At 43.8% G+C, this 14,896-nt stretch overlaps 1 protein-coding gene across 2 annotated transcripts in view; it reads left to right on the forward strand.

The window, feature by feature from the left end:
- Nucleotides 1–14,896, forward strand: part of DDR2 (discoidin domain receptor tyrosine kinase 2) — a 158,987-nt gene that overhangs the window by 61,490 nt on the left and 82,601 nt on the right. The window contains exon 1 of one of the 2 annotated variants that reach the window (XM_046681099.1): nt 12,033–12,102. The exons of the other annotated variant lie outside the window; for it this stretch is intronic. The gene's annotated coding sequence lies outside the window, so the exon portion shown is untranslated. Of the gene's footprint in view, nt 1–12,032; nt 12,103–14,896 lie in introns of those variants that run through there. 2 annotated transcript variants of the gene reach the window in all.

Below are 14,896 nucleotides of genomic sequence, written 5' to 3' on the forward strand. Positions count from 1 at the left end.
GAAAATTTAAAATATATAGATGTCGATAACACCCAGACTTGAACTGGGCCACAAGAACTTTTCCCTCTCAAGCTAGTGAGGCAGTTCAGCTAGTGGTTAGAAGTACAAATTCTAAAGGCAGATTGCCTGGATTGAAATCACAACCTCACCATTTATTAAATGTGATGGTGGACATATTGTTTAACTGCTTCGTGCCTTGGTTTTCTCTTCAGGATAATTAGAAGAATACCTATCTCATAGGACTGCTGTGAAGATTTGAAGAAATAATTTATGCTGAGCTTTTATGCATGAAATACATTTAGAACAGAGTAAATCAGAAATAATTGTGTTCTTTCATCTAATGTACCAATGGACTGAGACACTCAGGGGCCCTCTGCCTTAAAGTAATTTCTCCATATATCGGTCATGGTGCTGTTGCCACAATACTCTTACCATTATTCATTTCTTTATTTGAGGCACTAAAATACAAATATGTTTCGAGGAGAGTCAGCAGAGTGATTTATAAAGTAGTTTATTAGACTGAGAGGCAGTTTGAAGACCTGGGTGAGGGGCCTGGGTCTAATCCCAGGGCCCCTGTTGACAAGGTATATAATTGTGGACAAGTCAACTGGTGTCCCTGAACCTCATTCTTATCTGTGCACAGAGGAGGCTGAACTGTATGATGGCTGGTGTCCTTCCAGATCTAATATCTGAAGAGACAAGATGCTGCATAAATGAAGAGACTGCTTTTATTGACGTAAATACTATGGAAGCTTAATAATAGTATTTATTGAACACTTCTTCTGTAGCAGCCACTTTTCTAAGCACTTTGATCTAGTCAACCCTTGCAGCCATCCTATGAAGAAGGCTTTATCATTATCCCCATTTTATAGAGCTGGAAACTGAAGCAGAGAGAGGCTAAGTGATTTGCTGAAGGTCACGTGGCTGTTAAATGGCAGAGCTAGGATTTGTATCCAGATGATGTAGAGTACACACACCAGGCATTCTGTTCAGCACCAGATGGTGTAGGCAAATAGTAACTAAAGAGGGACTGTGTTCTATTCATCTTGTTTCCCCGACAGACCAGTAAGAGTACCTGGAGCTTCCTATAGGTCCTCAATAAACATTTATCATTCTTGTTATTGTTGATGATGACACAAATTTGTTGGATTAAGTTGATTTCAGCCTCCTGGCCATATTTCGGAAGCTGACCACATTCAGCTCATTTTCTGTTGTTAATGTTATCCACATAAGGTGAAAGTTCCGGTTGGGGGCACAGGAGGCCTCCTGACAGGGTAGAAAGTGGGAAGATATACAGCAAGGAGAAGACAATGAAGCTGCCAGGTTCGGGCTGTTCTCGTCTCTTCTCCTCCTGCTGCTGTGTTCATTTCACGTCTGGTAAAGTGGTCTTACTATGTTCCTATGAGGCGAGTTGCACTCTCTGATGTCCCTCAAAGGTACCCTAGACGGGGTAGAAGGAAAAGGAGGCAAGTCACTGCCTGGACCAGGAATACTGACAAAGGCTTGCTCTTTCCTGTGTGCCCAGTAGCCTCTTTGTAAGCTTAGGAACAAGTGTGGCCACAATGACCACAAAATGGCACCACTGGTCAGCTTGCTTTGCCAGCCTCTGTAAGTTCGGTGCCAATTATCAGACTCTCCCTAGCGATGTTGAGAGCTCACGCCTTATTTCCAGAAATGACCGTGGTAGATTAGCAATATTGCTTTGTTTTGAGGTTTTAAAAAATTTTGTTTTATTTAATTTTAATATTTAGTTTTAATATTTAATTAATATTTAATTTTAATTTAATATTATTTTCAGTTCTATATATTATCATCTTTAGAGGTTTTCCCAGCTGTCCTAGGAGAAGAGCTCTGATCTTGCAGCCAGTAGCCCTGGATGTTGTAGTCTTAGTTTTGCTTTTAACTGACCATGATACTGTTAATGACACTCTGACCTGTGCTGTCTTATGACCCGGGTTTCTGGAGGGGATGGAGGAAACGCCTGATGCACAGGTCATATTGCTTGGGTCAGACTGGGGACAGGAGAGACGTTGAATTCTAAGACCTCCACCTCATCAATTCTGGCCCTAATGCAGTTACGTACCCAATCCGGCAATTAATAATGAGTATTTAGGGTACACACACTAAGCATTAATGGGCTAATGGGGAGATCGTTTTGTGGGTGCCCTTTCATCTGTCGGTGCAATCAGAGAAGTGAGACATGATGTAGGTGAGCATCTGGTGTTTTCACTCACAGCTTTTTGAAACTGCAACCCAATCTTCTGAAAGTTTCCAGGCTGACTCACTACAAAGGTGATTGTTTTGGAAAGTTTGAATGAGATTGATTCGCGACTGTAGTGTTATGCAAGTGAAGGATGGAGGCAGTTGAAGGAACTTTGTATTGGATAGGTTCTAAGTGACTTTGACCAATAGGAATAGTTGAGCAAGGGTTCAGAGTGAAACAAGTGAGACACGTATTTCTCCAGGCATGTGCCGGCACACACAAATGGGCACCATCTTTTGTTCTGTTCAGCGTGTGACTTCTTCTTTGTGTCTCCTTTCCCTTCGTTTGCACAGATACCTGTACCACTCAGCGCCAGGAGTATGCTAATCAAAGCTGGCATGTGTATAGTGCTTACCATTTGTCAGATGCTTCTGAGTATTTTACACGTCACCTCATTTAGCCTCACGGAAGCCATGTGAGGTAGACATAATTGTTATACTTTGTCGATAAGGCAACTGAGGCACAAAGAGGTGAAGTATCTCACCCGAGACAAATAAGTAGTTTGCCCAAGATTTGAACTGAGGCAATGCCTGGTTTTAGAGCCTAAGCTTTTAACCACAACACTCCACTGGCTCTATAAAATCTACAAGGGTATTGATTTTAAGCTCTGTTAGTTGAAAAGCATTTATACACTCTCTCTATTAAAAATCTGAGCTGTGTGTGGGTTATGAATCTGTCTGTAAGAAAGACTCTGCTGTGACTCACGGAGGAGGGGTGTCCAGGGTGCGTCACTAGACATGATAATCCCAAAGCTGTCCTGGGTTGAACTGAGTTGTTACAGTGGTGGCCAGAACACTGGCTGGAGAAGGTTCAGGAAAGTACAGAGCGGTGGTAAGGTAACCTGAGAGTGCTTAGCTCCCAGTGTGTCCCTCAGAACCTGATGAGTGTAGCTTGGCTGGTTCTGGCTGTGACGCTAGCTCTGGCTCTTTTTTTTTTTTTTTTTTTTTGGTGAGGAAGATTGGCCCTGAGCTAACATCTGTTGCCAATCCTCCTCTTTTTTGCTCGAGGAAGATTGTCCCTGGGTTAACATCTGTGCCAGTCTTCTTCCACTTTGTATGTGAGACGCTGCCACAGCCTGGCTTGATGAGTGGTGTGTATATCTGTGCCCGAAATCTGAACCTGTGAACCCCGGGCCACTGAAGCCGAGGACGCAAACTTAACTACCATGTCCTGTCAGACTCTTGTCAATGAGTGAGTATCTCATGGCTTTGTCTCCACTGATGATGAAGTTCCAGGCCCATGTGATCCTGTCCCAATATTCTGCCAGGAAATTGCCCACACTTTTGTTGTGTGACCCGAGTTGCTTAATTCAGTCTGGTTGGCTGGACTTTGTTCCAGTAACCAGTGTTGGCTTTGTGTATTGTTCTGTGCATCTCTTCCAGCTGGTGTCAGGGCTGCGCTATGGGTTGGGACCAGGGCTCAGGTGCCAGTTGCAATGTGACCAACTGCTGCAAGGATAGCCAATGGCAGGACAGCAACACACTCTGCTGTGTAGCCGAAATCATAGTGACTGATATTAATTCATGTGGGTGTCTATTGTGTGTGGTGACAGCTAATACTTGTAGCGCTTTCAAAGTGCCTGTCACTGTTTAGCCCTCACCGTGACCAAATTGATGGGTGCAGTTATTGAACCCATTTTACAATTGAAGAAGCATAGGCACAGAGAGGGCAAATAATTTGCTCCAGGTCATTCAGTAAACAAATGGAGGAATTAGGATTTGAACCTAGACAGTTAAGGCCCAGCATCTGTGCCCTTGGCCACCCGTGCCTCCTCTCCTCTGCTAGAATTTATAGGGGATAAACATGGGACTTCCCTCAAAGACTGTCTCACTGGTGTCAATTATTTAGGTTTTTGGTAGTCTTTGGGTTTACTTGAAGTTGATGGTCTTCTGGAAAATGTAAAGTGTCGTTTATAAGTAATGCTTCAATGTTTTGTCTCAAGTTCATTTTTCAAAGAGCTTTTCAAGAACACAGAAGACAACGCTGAGCCATTAGGGACTAAAATCATTTAGTCCCATGTGATCATTTGTGGTATCAAAATGGCCATTGTATATTGAGCACATCCTGTGAGCTGGGCACTTTCTTTTTTTTTAAAGATTTTATTTTTTTAAAAATTTTTCCTTCTTTTCCCCAAAGCCCCCCAATACATAGTTGCGTATTTTAGTTGTGGGTCCCTCTAGTTGTGCCATGTGGGATGCCACCTCACTGTGGCCTGATGAGCGGTGCCATGTCTGCGCCCAGAATCTGAACCAGTGAAACCCTGGGCCACAGCAGCGGAGCACGCGAACTTAACCACTCGGCCACGGGGCCGGCCCCCGGGCATTTTCTAAACACCTTCCATGTGTTTCTTCACTTTATGCTCATAACTCCTCTCTGGGTGTGGACTATAATTAACCCCATTTTATAGAAGAGGAAGTTGAGGTTCGGGGCTGTTATATAACCAGCTCGCAGTCACACTGCTAGTAAGTGGTGGGGCTGGCATAGGAACCGAGGCAGTCTGGCTCCAGAGTTCATGTTCTTAATTAACCACCACTCCAGCGTCGAAAGACAGTTGGACTTGGGGTTAGGACACTCATGCCGGCTCTGCCAGAATGTCAACATGAGTAATGCTGGCCAAGTCTCACCATTTCTCTGCTTCTCATTCATTCATTCAACAACTATTTATAGCATACCTACCATGAGCCAGGCATTGTTAGCTCTGGGCACATACTGGTTGATAAGACAGACTTGGTCGTGCTCGTATAGTTTACAGTGGAATTGTCAGTTTCGTCATCTATAAAAGAGGAGAACTAAAATATATTAAAAACATTTCTTTGGCTCGGCCCAGTGGTGTAGTAGTTAAGTTCATGTGCTCTGCTTTGGTGGCCCGGGTTTGAGGGTTTGGATCCCAAATTTAGACATACACACCGCTGCTCATCAGGCTGTGCTGTGGCGGCATCTCACATACAAAACAGAGGAAGACTGGCACAAATGTTACGTCAGGGACAATCTTCCTCAAGCAAAAAGATGAAGATTGGCAACAGATGTTAGCTCAGGGCCAATCTTCCTCACCGAAAAACAAAACAAAAAACAAATTTCTCATCCTTTTGAAAGCCCATGTCTCTTTTTATAAACACAAAACATTACGCCTTCCCTAATGTTCTTTGAAATTTTTAAGTGAGTGAAATGCCATGACTAAAAATAAATTAAAGCAATTATAATAGTGAGTAATTTTTGTTTAAATCACACAGGCCCTCGTTCCTACCCCTAGGGGGATTCCGATACACTGCCCCCATAAGACCGGGTATTCTTTCGGTTAAGAATCATTGGGATGGTATTCTCACTCTAACAACAAAGGGATCTACAGTTAAATTTTAATTGCTTTAAAACACTGGGGTTGCGTCTATTTAATTTGTGTTCATTCTTTCACCAGGTTTTAGCTCTTGGGTTTGTATGGCAAACAAAACTTTACTCATTCCTTTTACTGAAAACCTCTTTCCCCCACCAGGGCATTGTTGTGAGTCACGAGCTCTCTCATCCTCTGACATTTTCCCGTCCTGTTTATGGAGGAACACCGAGGGACTTGTCCGTGTGTCTGGCACAGCAGGCCCACAGGCTCCTCCTCATTTGGTGGCTTTATGAGTTACCTGAGCTTTTGGCTCTAGGAAAGGTCTGGGCTGTTTTTACTTTGAGATTTGCATGGGGAATGATGCTTCACAGACCTCTTAGGAACACCAACTGGCGTATAAGTGCTCCCTGAAGACGGGGCTCTGGAAGGACTGGTTTCTCCAACACAGTGCCTTGAACTTGGTTATGCGTTACCCTCATGTCCTCTAAATGCTTCAGGGACTCATTTAGAAACTCTCAGCGATGGTGTCACCGTACAGAGTAAATGAGCACGACGTACCTGCTGGTTGTGCTGAAGGAGTAGAGAGCAGGATTCTCTAAATTTTTTTTATTTTGACAAGAACACTTAACATGAGATCTATCTTTTTAACAAATTTGAATGCACAATGCGTTATTGTTGACTGTAGGCGCGGTGTCGGACGGCAGATCTCTAGAGCATAATCATCTTCCCTAACTGCAACTTTTTGCCTGTTGATTAATAGCTCCCCACTTCCCTTTTCTCCCAGCCCCTGGTAACCACCATCCCAGTCTTTGATTTTATGAATCTGACTATTTTAAATACCTCATATAAGTGGAATCCTGCGGTACTTATCTTTCTGTGTCTGGTTTATTTCACTTAGGATAATGTCTAATTATTATTGGAAGAATTTATTTGCTTGGGTTTTTAAAGGAGTGATAGGTGTTGTGAAAAAATGTAATTTAATTCAACAAATGTTGGTGCAGGCGCTGTGCTTAGTGGCAGGCATATAGAGATGAATAAGACCAGTGTCTAGCGACATCCTGGCAAATGTTTAACAATGGGCTCTGTGGGGGCAGGGGGAACCCTGATTTGTGGCATTTGCTGATTTCCATAGTGTAAGAATACTCTTACCGTGGTTGATTTCAAGCTACCAACATGGTGTCAACCTGCTTGCAGAAGTCTTGAAAATTTTCTAGTCAGCTCTCATAGCCTATGCAAGCTGGTCCTGTACTCTACTGCCAATGTCTGCTTTCAAAAAGTTGTCAGTTTAAACTAGGACATAGATAAATTGCAATGCAGTATGATAAGGGCAGAGATAGAAGGATGGACAAGGGGGCAAGGTGTCATGGAGGACAGTGATTCAGTTCCATGGTGGGCACATCCACATGGGGAGCTGCAGGGAGAGTAAAGATGTGTAAGGAAAGCCTGTAGGTAGGTGGAGACAGGGACTTTCAGAGCATCCCCATTGTCTTCAGCTCGAGGAGAGACACCTTGGCCTGACTTTAAGGTCCCTTGCAGTCTAGCCTCACCTTACCTGGCTAACCTTTTCTCCCACACTAACCGACACCAACTCTCCACTCTGGCCAGTCCAGCCCAGTCTTGGGAACATATTCTTGCCTTGGCTCACACCACTCTCCCCATTTGGAAAGCACTTTCCCCTCATCTCCATTTCTCTGCTTTCCTCATCCCCTTCAGGAACTCTTCCAAGTCACAGAAAGCACGAACACTGATAAAGTGGATTACATCAAAGTTAAGAATTTGTGTTCATCAAAAGTCATTGTTAAGAAAGTGAAAGGCAAACAGCAGAGTCAGAAAAAAATATTTGCAGCACTTATAACCAACAAAGGGCTTGCATTCAGAACATATAAAGAACCCTCGCAAATCACTAAGAAAAAGGCAAAAGGGGGAAAGAGGCTTGAATGAGAACATCACAAGAGTGGATATCCAAGTGGTATATATGAAAAAATGCTTATCTTCACTAGTCATTGGGGAAATGAAAATTAGATACTACTATTCACTCACCAAAATGGCTAAAATTAAATAGACTTGCACTACCAAGTTTGTCGAGGATTGGGAGCAATGGAAAATAGCATACATTGCTGTTGAGAGTGGAAATGGACGCAATCATTTCGGAAGTATTTGGTAAAATTGGACACATACATACTCTATGTCTCAGCAATTATTGTCTTAGATATACAGCTCCTTCCCCCACCAAAATACATACATATGCTCACCTAAAGTTACGTACTGGAGTGTTCATAGCAGCATCAGTAGTAATGACTCCAAATTGGAAACATCCAGACGTTCCTCAATAGTAGAAAATAAGTTATGGACCACTCATAAAGCAGAATCCTATGCGGCTATGAAAAAGAATGAAGTGTTACTCTATATAACAACATGGATGAATCTCACAAATCTAGTGTTTAATGAGGTGGGCCAGACACAAAAGAATACAGATGGAATTATTCCATTTATGTAAAGTTCGAAAGCAGGGAAAACTATCTATGGGGTTAGAAGTCAGTTTACTTGTTACCTTTGGGGAGGAGCAAAGCTGGTAGGGATTGGGAGGGTCGTGTGCAGACTCTGATGATGCTTTCCTCCTTGCCCTGAGCAGTGATGATGTGGGTATGTTCATTCTGTTATAATTCGTTGAGCTATATGTGTATGGTTTGTGTACCTTTCTGTGTGTCTTGTATTTTCCTTAACTGAAAAAACAAAGGAGCTTCTGAATGACATGAGTGTATGTTTTTCTAGACCACTTTTGTGTTTTCTCTTTCATCGTTTCCTATCTTAATGGATTTAGTCATTAAACAAAGATATATGGAGAGTGACCATATGCCAGGAGCTATTTTAAATACTGAGGATAAAACAGGGAACAAAATAGAAAAAAATTGCAGCTCTCATGGAACTCATATGGCGACAGAAAGGCAATTGAACAAACAGATACATAAAATGGCAAGTGGTGATAAATTCTCTGAGGTAACATTAGCGGGTAAAGGATGGAGAGTGATGGAGCTGGGGTAAGGATTTGGGCACTGATTTGAAGTTATTGTACAGAGGGTCGTGGAGGAGACTCTGTGATAAGGCAGCACCCGAATGAGGGGAGACAGAGTGAGCCTAGGAGGTACGTGGGGGAACAGCATTCCAGGCAGAGTCAACAGTGAGTGCAGAGGCCCTGGAATGGGGCCTCAGCTTCTCAAGCCAGAAACTTGGGCCTCCTTCTTGGCTTCTCTCTGTCTTCTTCACCCTCGTCTTCAAACCAAATCACCAATCCATTTGATTCCATATCTAACATCCCTTAATTTTTCTACTTTTTCTCCATCTGCACAGTTGCTTACTAGGACAACAGTTTCTGAACTCTGCCTGCCCACTTCCCATCTTTTTGGTCCTCTGATGGGCCTCCCCTTTGTGCTCAGAATAGATGCCCCACAAGACTTCTGCTTTCCTCCGTGGTCTCATTTCTTGCTGCCTGTGCCTGGCACTCCATGCTGGAGTAGACACCAAAATGATTGCGTTTCCCCAGATTCCCCTGAGTCCTCTGTGTCTGGACCTTTCTACACGAGGGTGCTTCTCCTTCAGCATCCTCTCCCTCCCCACCTACCCATTTCAGACTGCTCATCCAACAGGGCTTAGCTTAGATGTTGTTTATTCTGGGAATTGTTTCCTGCCTCTTAAATGTCAGCCAGGTGTCCTTCTAAGGGGGCCTCCTTGCACCCTGTGTCACCCCATCATTGCTGTCTCACATCATTCTGTAATTGCTTTTTATTTTTCTGAACCTCTCAATAAACTCTAACACACAAGTGGGAGGTAACTGTTGCTATTTTGTGTCCCAGTTCTTAGCTCAGTTCCTGACATTTAGAAATTGCACAATAAATATTAAACGAATGCATGTTGAGCTAGATCCCTGTGATATGACAAGAGTCTGGAAGTATTTTTATTAATAATTAATAGAACTATTTTACAGTCAAAACGATATTCATTAACTGACAAAAGCCAGACCAGCCTTGTGTTTAAGTTCTGGTTCCTGGTACTTTTGTGTTCCATAATTTCTCAATCTCGTAAATAGGATCTTTCAAATTTTAATATTACCTTATTTCACTCAATCGTATGTAAAGTGTCAATTCATAGAACTTTGAATCTCTCTGTGAAAAAATTCAAATGTCAAGCTCTAAATATCATGCTCTGACTGCAGAACAATATCATTATTGTGACTTATTTCTAGAGTTGAGATGTAATTTCTAGAAAAAAAATTCTGAGTCAAACTTTATGAGTTTTGTCAAGTTTTTGGCATGCCAGGTGGACATTCTTTCCAATTTGTCACAGCCGCTTCATATGGAAATGAAAGCTTTTAACATGATGAGAGAGTGAGGGAGACAAGAGAGAAAAAGAAAGCTCTTCTTCCCCCGGGGTTTATGCCTCTGGTGAGAAGTGGCACCACATCCTCACTAGGTGTGAGGCATGGAGCAGGGTCTTAAAATGGGGATGGGGGACCAGCCCCGTGGCCGAGTGGTTAAGTTCGCACGCTCCTCTTCGGCAGCCCAGGGCTTCCCGGGTTCCGATGCTGGGCGCGGACATGGCACCGCTCATCAAGCCACGCTGAGGTGGCGTCCCACATGCCACAACTAGAAGGACCCACAACTAAAATATACAACTATGTACCGGGGGGCTTTGGGGAGAAAAAGGAAAACTAAAATCTTTTAAAAGAAAGAAAGAAAGACAATCTTATTTATTTTTTATTTTTTAGTTTTTTAGTTTTTGGTGTACAGATCTTTCACTCCTTTGGTTAAGTTTATTCCTAGGTCTTTTATTCTTTTTTTTTTTATTATTATTATTGAGTTAATGATAGGTTATAATCTTGTGAAATTTCAGTTGTACATTATTGTTTGTCAGTCGCATAGTAGGTGCACCACTTCACCCTTTGTGCCCACCCCCCACCCCACATATGCCCTGGTAGCCACTAATCTGTTCTCTTTGTCTACATTTTTAAATTCCTCATATGACTAAAGTCATACAGAGATTGTCCTTCTTTAACTGGCTTATTTCACTTAACATAATTCCCAAAAGAGAGATTAAATCTTATTTAATTCCAATACCAGTCATATAGGATTGTCAACAATAGATATCTGGAATGCAAGAATTTAGCTAGGAAAGCTTTATTGCTCATACAGTTTGCAAACTGGGGAGATGCAGCCTTGGAAAGAAATCAAAAGTACGCTCTGGGGAGGGTGTGAAAAAGCAGAGCTTTAAAAGGCAAAAACCGTGGACCGCAGGGGTTGTTTTGAAAGCCTTCTGATTTATTGGTTCCCCTATAGATACTGTGTTCTAAAATCAGCTATACCAGGCTCCTGGCCATCTGTCACGAAGGAACGCTCAGTTTCAGGCACAAGTTGGGGTTTTTCTGAGAACAGAGTATGTGACTGCACCTGGGTCCTGGCATGGCCACTTGACTCTGTTTTAAGGTCCTGGTTAGCCACACAGAATCCATTTTGTCTTTCTCTTTGAGGAGTCTTCTCTCTTTTTTTCAGTTGTACAGGATCAATACCATTATATCCCCATTTTACGGAAGAGAAAATAAGGCTCAGAGAGGTTGAGTGATTTGCCCCAGGTTACACAGCAGGTCAGTGGTAGTGCTGAGCTATGAACCCATTCCCTCTGACTCAAAATGTGCAAGGCTCCTAAGCCCTAGGCTCTACTGCCTCCCATACAGAAAAATAAATCAACCAACTCGTTCTAGAGCTAAATGCATCTTACTTTAGGCAATCTATTGCAGTGGACTATCCACGTCACCATTCACCCATTATGCTCCAGTCCTGGTTAAAGGGTAGGAGACAAGTGATGGCAGATTCTATGCAAATGTGAGCATCTGACCTATAGAAGACACTGAAATAATATCTTTTTCACCAAAGAGCACTAAAATAAGCTTCACCAAGCAAGAGTTCATAAAAGAAGATCTCTAAATTGTGGGTGGGGTGGATGAGCATTCTTTCTGAGCAAACAGAGTTCCTGCCCGCTGAGGAAGCTGTGATCCCAGAGAGAAGGAGAGGGAACAGCCGGCCCTCTTTCCCCAAAGGGCCGGCAGCCCCCTCTCTGGCCTCTGGGCTCAGTGCTCTGGCTGAGGGCGTGTTTGTTTGGCTGTGACTCTCTTCCTTCAGTTTCCCTCTCGCAGTGTCATATTTCATGAGCTCCGGGCCCGGGCGAGACTGCCATGGAGCTCCAGGCTCCCCCGCCTGTTTTCGGCCTGAGCCTCTGGCTTTAGTCGCTTCCTCCTTGGCCAAAGCAGGGTGAGGGTTTGAAAAATGACACTGATTGGATGCACGTTTGGTGGGGGCGATTGCTGGAGAAGCACCTCACCAATCCCCAGCCCAAAATGAAACTGACAGCTACACCCTCCTGGTAGGGGCCCAAACCGCTGCCTTATTAAGAGAGGCCCCTTTCCTCTCCCTCCTCACCCACACACTTGCAGCTTGCCCAGCTCTTCCTGCTGAAATCAGAGGTAGGCCATGTGTCCCACAGCCTTCTTCCCTGCCCACGCTTTGTACCCAGCCACTAGTTTCCTCTGCAATGGAAAGCCCCCGCTTGTCTAACTGGATTAATCCTCTGCTTGAGGCTCCAGAATTTACTTCCCAATTTCTGGATCTTGAGTCCCTGTCCTTCGTTGCCCAGAATCTCCACTGGCCTGCTGAGATTTCCCTGTCGCAGAGCCCTCGCCTCGTCCCACCCCTCCTCCTTTTGCTGAATCCCCCCGTCGTCACCACTCTGGGTGGGGTGGGGTGGAATTGACGGGGACACATGCGTCTGGAGTCTGATCATCATCTTGAGCGGGAGAGAGCCCAGTAGAGAAGTAATAACATATTTATGAGCAACTCTTTCTCTGTTCCTTTGTTTGTTGAACTTCATAGAATTCATGGATTAGGCTTACTGGTGAGAGTGTGTGTTTCTTAGAAAAGATAGAATTAGAGACAGTTTTGAAGAACAACCAGGGGCTGCCTCCCAGGAGAGCTCAACGATTGGAGCCAAAGTGGTCTCCTGGGTAGGTCATAAAATTCAAGTCATGAGAACCCCCTGGCAAGTAATTGAAACTGCAAAATCTCACACAGTCATTTGCTGAAAGCTTAAATATCTCTATAAGATTCTAATGAATGTAGCATTAGCTTTACTCAGAGAAATACATTCCAGGGACGGAGAGAATCTGACAGCTTTGCATGCTAACCTGGACTGCTTCTTGTTAGAGCAAAGGACGTGGGGCTTTCTGTTTGTTTCTAGTATGTTTGTTTTTGCTGCCAAGGTGTTGCAATGTCATGATTATTTAATACATATGAGCCCGAGCCGCATAGGAGGGGTAATCAAAATATATTTACTATGAAATGAGACGAGCTCCAGTTGTTTAAACAGCTCCAGTTGTAATAATAACAGCTAAGGCTTAAGGCCAAGCACTGTTCTAAGTTTTAACTCATTTATTCCTCCTGATGGTCCTTTTGGGGAGTCCTGCTGTTAGCAACTCATTATTTAGAGGAGGAAACTGAGGCACGAGTGTTACATAACTTGCTTAAAATCACACAGCTTGTAAAGGTCAGAGCTGAGACTTAACGCCAAGCGTCCTGGTTCCAGAGCCTGTGGCTCACCCACTGAGCTCTCCTGCCTGCTCTGGTTGTAGAAGGAGGGCTTGTCGCATCAGATGGGCTAAAGGAATCCATTTCTACTCCTGAGAATCTGTACTTATTGATCATAAAGATAGCAGCTACCAACCCAATAAATTCCCTTTGAGACTGAAAATATAATCTATTAATTTGTTGGTGGCTGATATTTGCAATTTATCTTCTTGTCTCTGTGCATTAGAACTGTCCCCTTAGAACGCTTTGCTGAATGAAACTCAACACTGGGTCAGCCGACTGAGGGGGAAACTGAGAAGGTAGGATAGTTGAGAAGGGAGAAAGATCAGACAAATATCAAAGCTCTGTGGGATGCTGTGTACAAGCAGAGCAGCCCAGGGATTCAGCTTTCAGAAGCTGTCCAGGTAGATGCTCTGCTTACCAGAGGGGATTCGCCCCTTCCCATGTTCACACTTGAGGCTGTTCAAAGCATCAGAGAGGGAATGACGTGTGCCTCATTCAAGGTGCCTAATCCTGCTGCCCCTTCAGGCCAGCCCAGCACAGAGAATATAGTTAACTCCCCCTTCCTTCTCCTTTATTTTCACTCTCCATGTGCCATGGTGATTAATTTTCAGGGGAGAGGGAGGAACAGTGCCTATCTCAAGCTGGGTTGAGATCCAGCTCTCTGATTAGGGTCGGGCTATCCTCTGCCTGCCTCTCCTCCAGCTCCTGCTGTGTGGGCATGGCTCAAGCATCTTCAGGGCCAGGAGAAGGTGGCCGTAAGGAATGTTCCCACCAGCAGAAGATGACTGCTGGGAGGCTGGAAGGCACCCTGCAACTCACAGCTCTCCTTTCAAACTACAGAGGAGTCTGAGGAGCCGTTTAGAGGGCTCCTCCCTAATTGTTTCCTTTGCTGGATCTGGAGGGCTTCTTCCACATGTCATGGCCTCTTAAGAATGTACTTTATTCCTAGAAGCCTGTCCTGGGGGTTTTCAGAGGAAAAGGAGGAGAGATCAGTAGGTTCTCCCAAGCCTGAAACTGCTCTGATTCATAGGGTGAGGAGATTTTAATCTGTAATCTTTTGGGAGTTTTGGGTACTATGACAATATTCTCTGGGGCTTTCCAGATCCTTATTTAACCATGATTATCTGCAACAGGATGCTCCCATGGCAGGATATGCAGGAGAAGGTTAACATTGACTGCTGACTTATGTCAGTGTGCCATGATGCCTGTGAATGTGGGAAGAGGGCAAGGAGATTTTGAGAACTGACTAGAGGCATTTGGATTTCTCAATGTCTTCTCAAAAACTGTTTGCTGAATCGCATTGAAATATCTCATCAGCATTATAATTCTAAACACTGGTGTTGCTGGGTGGTGTACTGATTTGATGATTGCCTTCATAAGATCTACGTTGATTCTGCTTGCATTCATCATTTCAATTCTACATTAATTCTGGACCCTTCTCCCACTTCCCCAATATCCCTCATTTAAGAAATTGTGCTTGCCCTTTCCTGCGCTGCAAACTCAATTTCTGTGAAAAACTATCATAGTTGCTCTCCTTTGGGATTGTTTACTTTTATGAACATTGGTTTTGAAGACTATGGAGTGTTGTTGGAGAACAGTTTGAGGCTAAAAGTGATTATGTGATCTGGTTCCTACAAACTGTCCATCTGGTGGCTGGATACCGTTATGCCATTC

The sequence above is a fragment of the Equus quagga genome, chromosome 13 (assembly GCF_021613505.1).
Source record: "Equus quagga isolate Etosha38 chromosome 13, UCLA_HA_Equagga_1.0, whole genome shotgun sequence".
NCBI classification, from domain to species: Eukaryota; Metazoa; Chordata; class Mammalia; order Perissodactyla; family Equidae; genus Equus; species Equus quagga.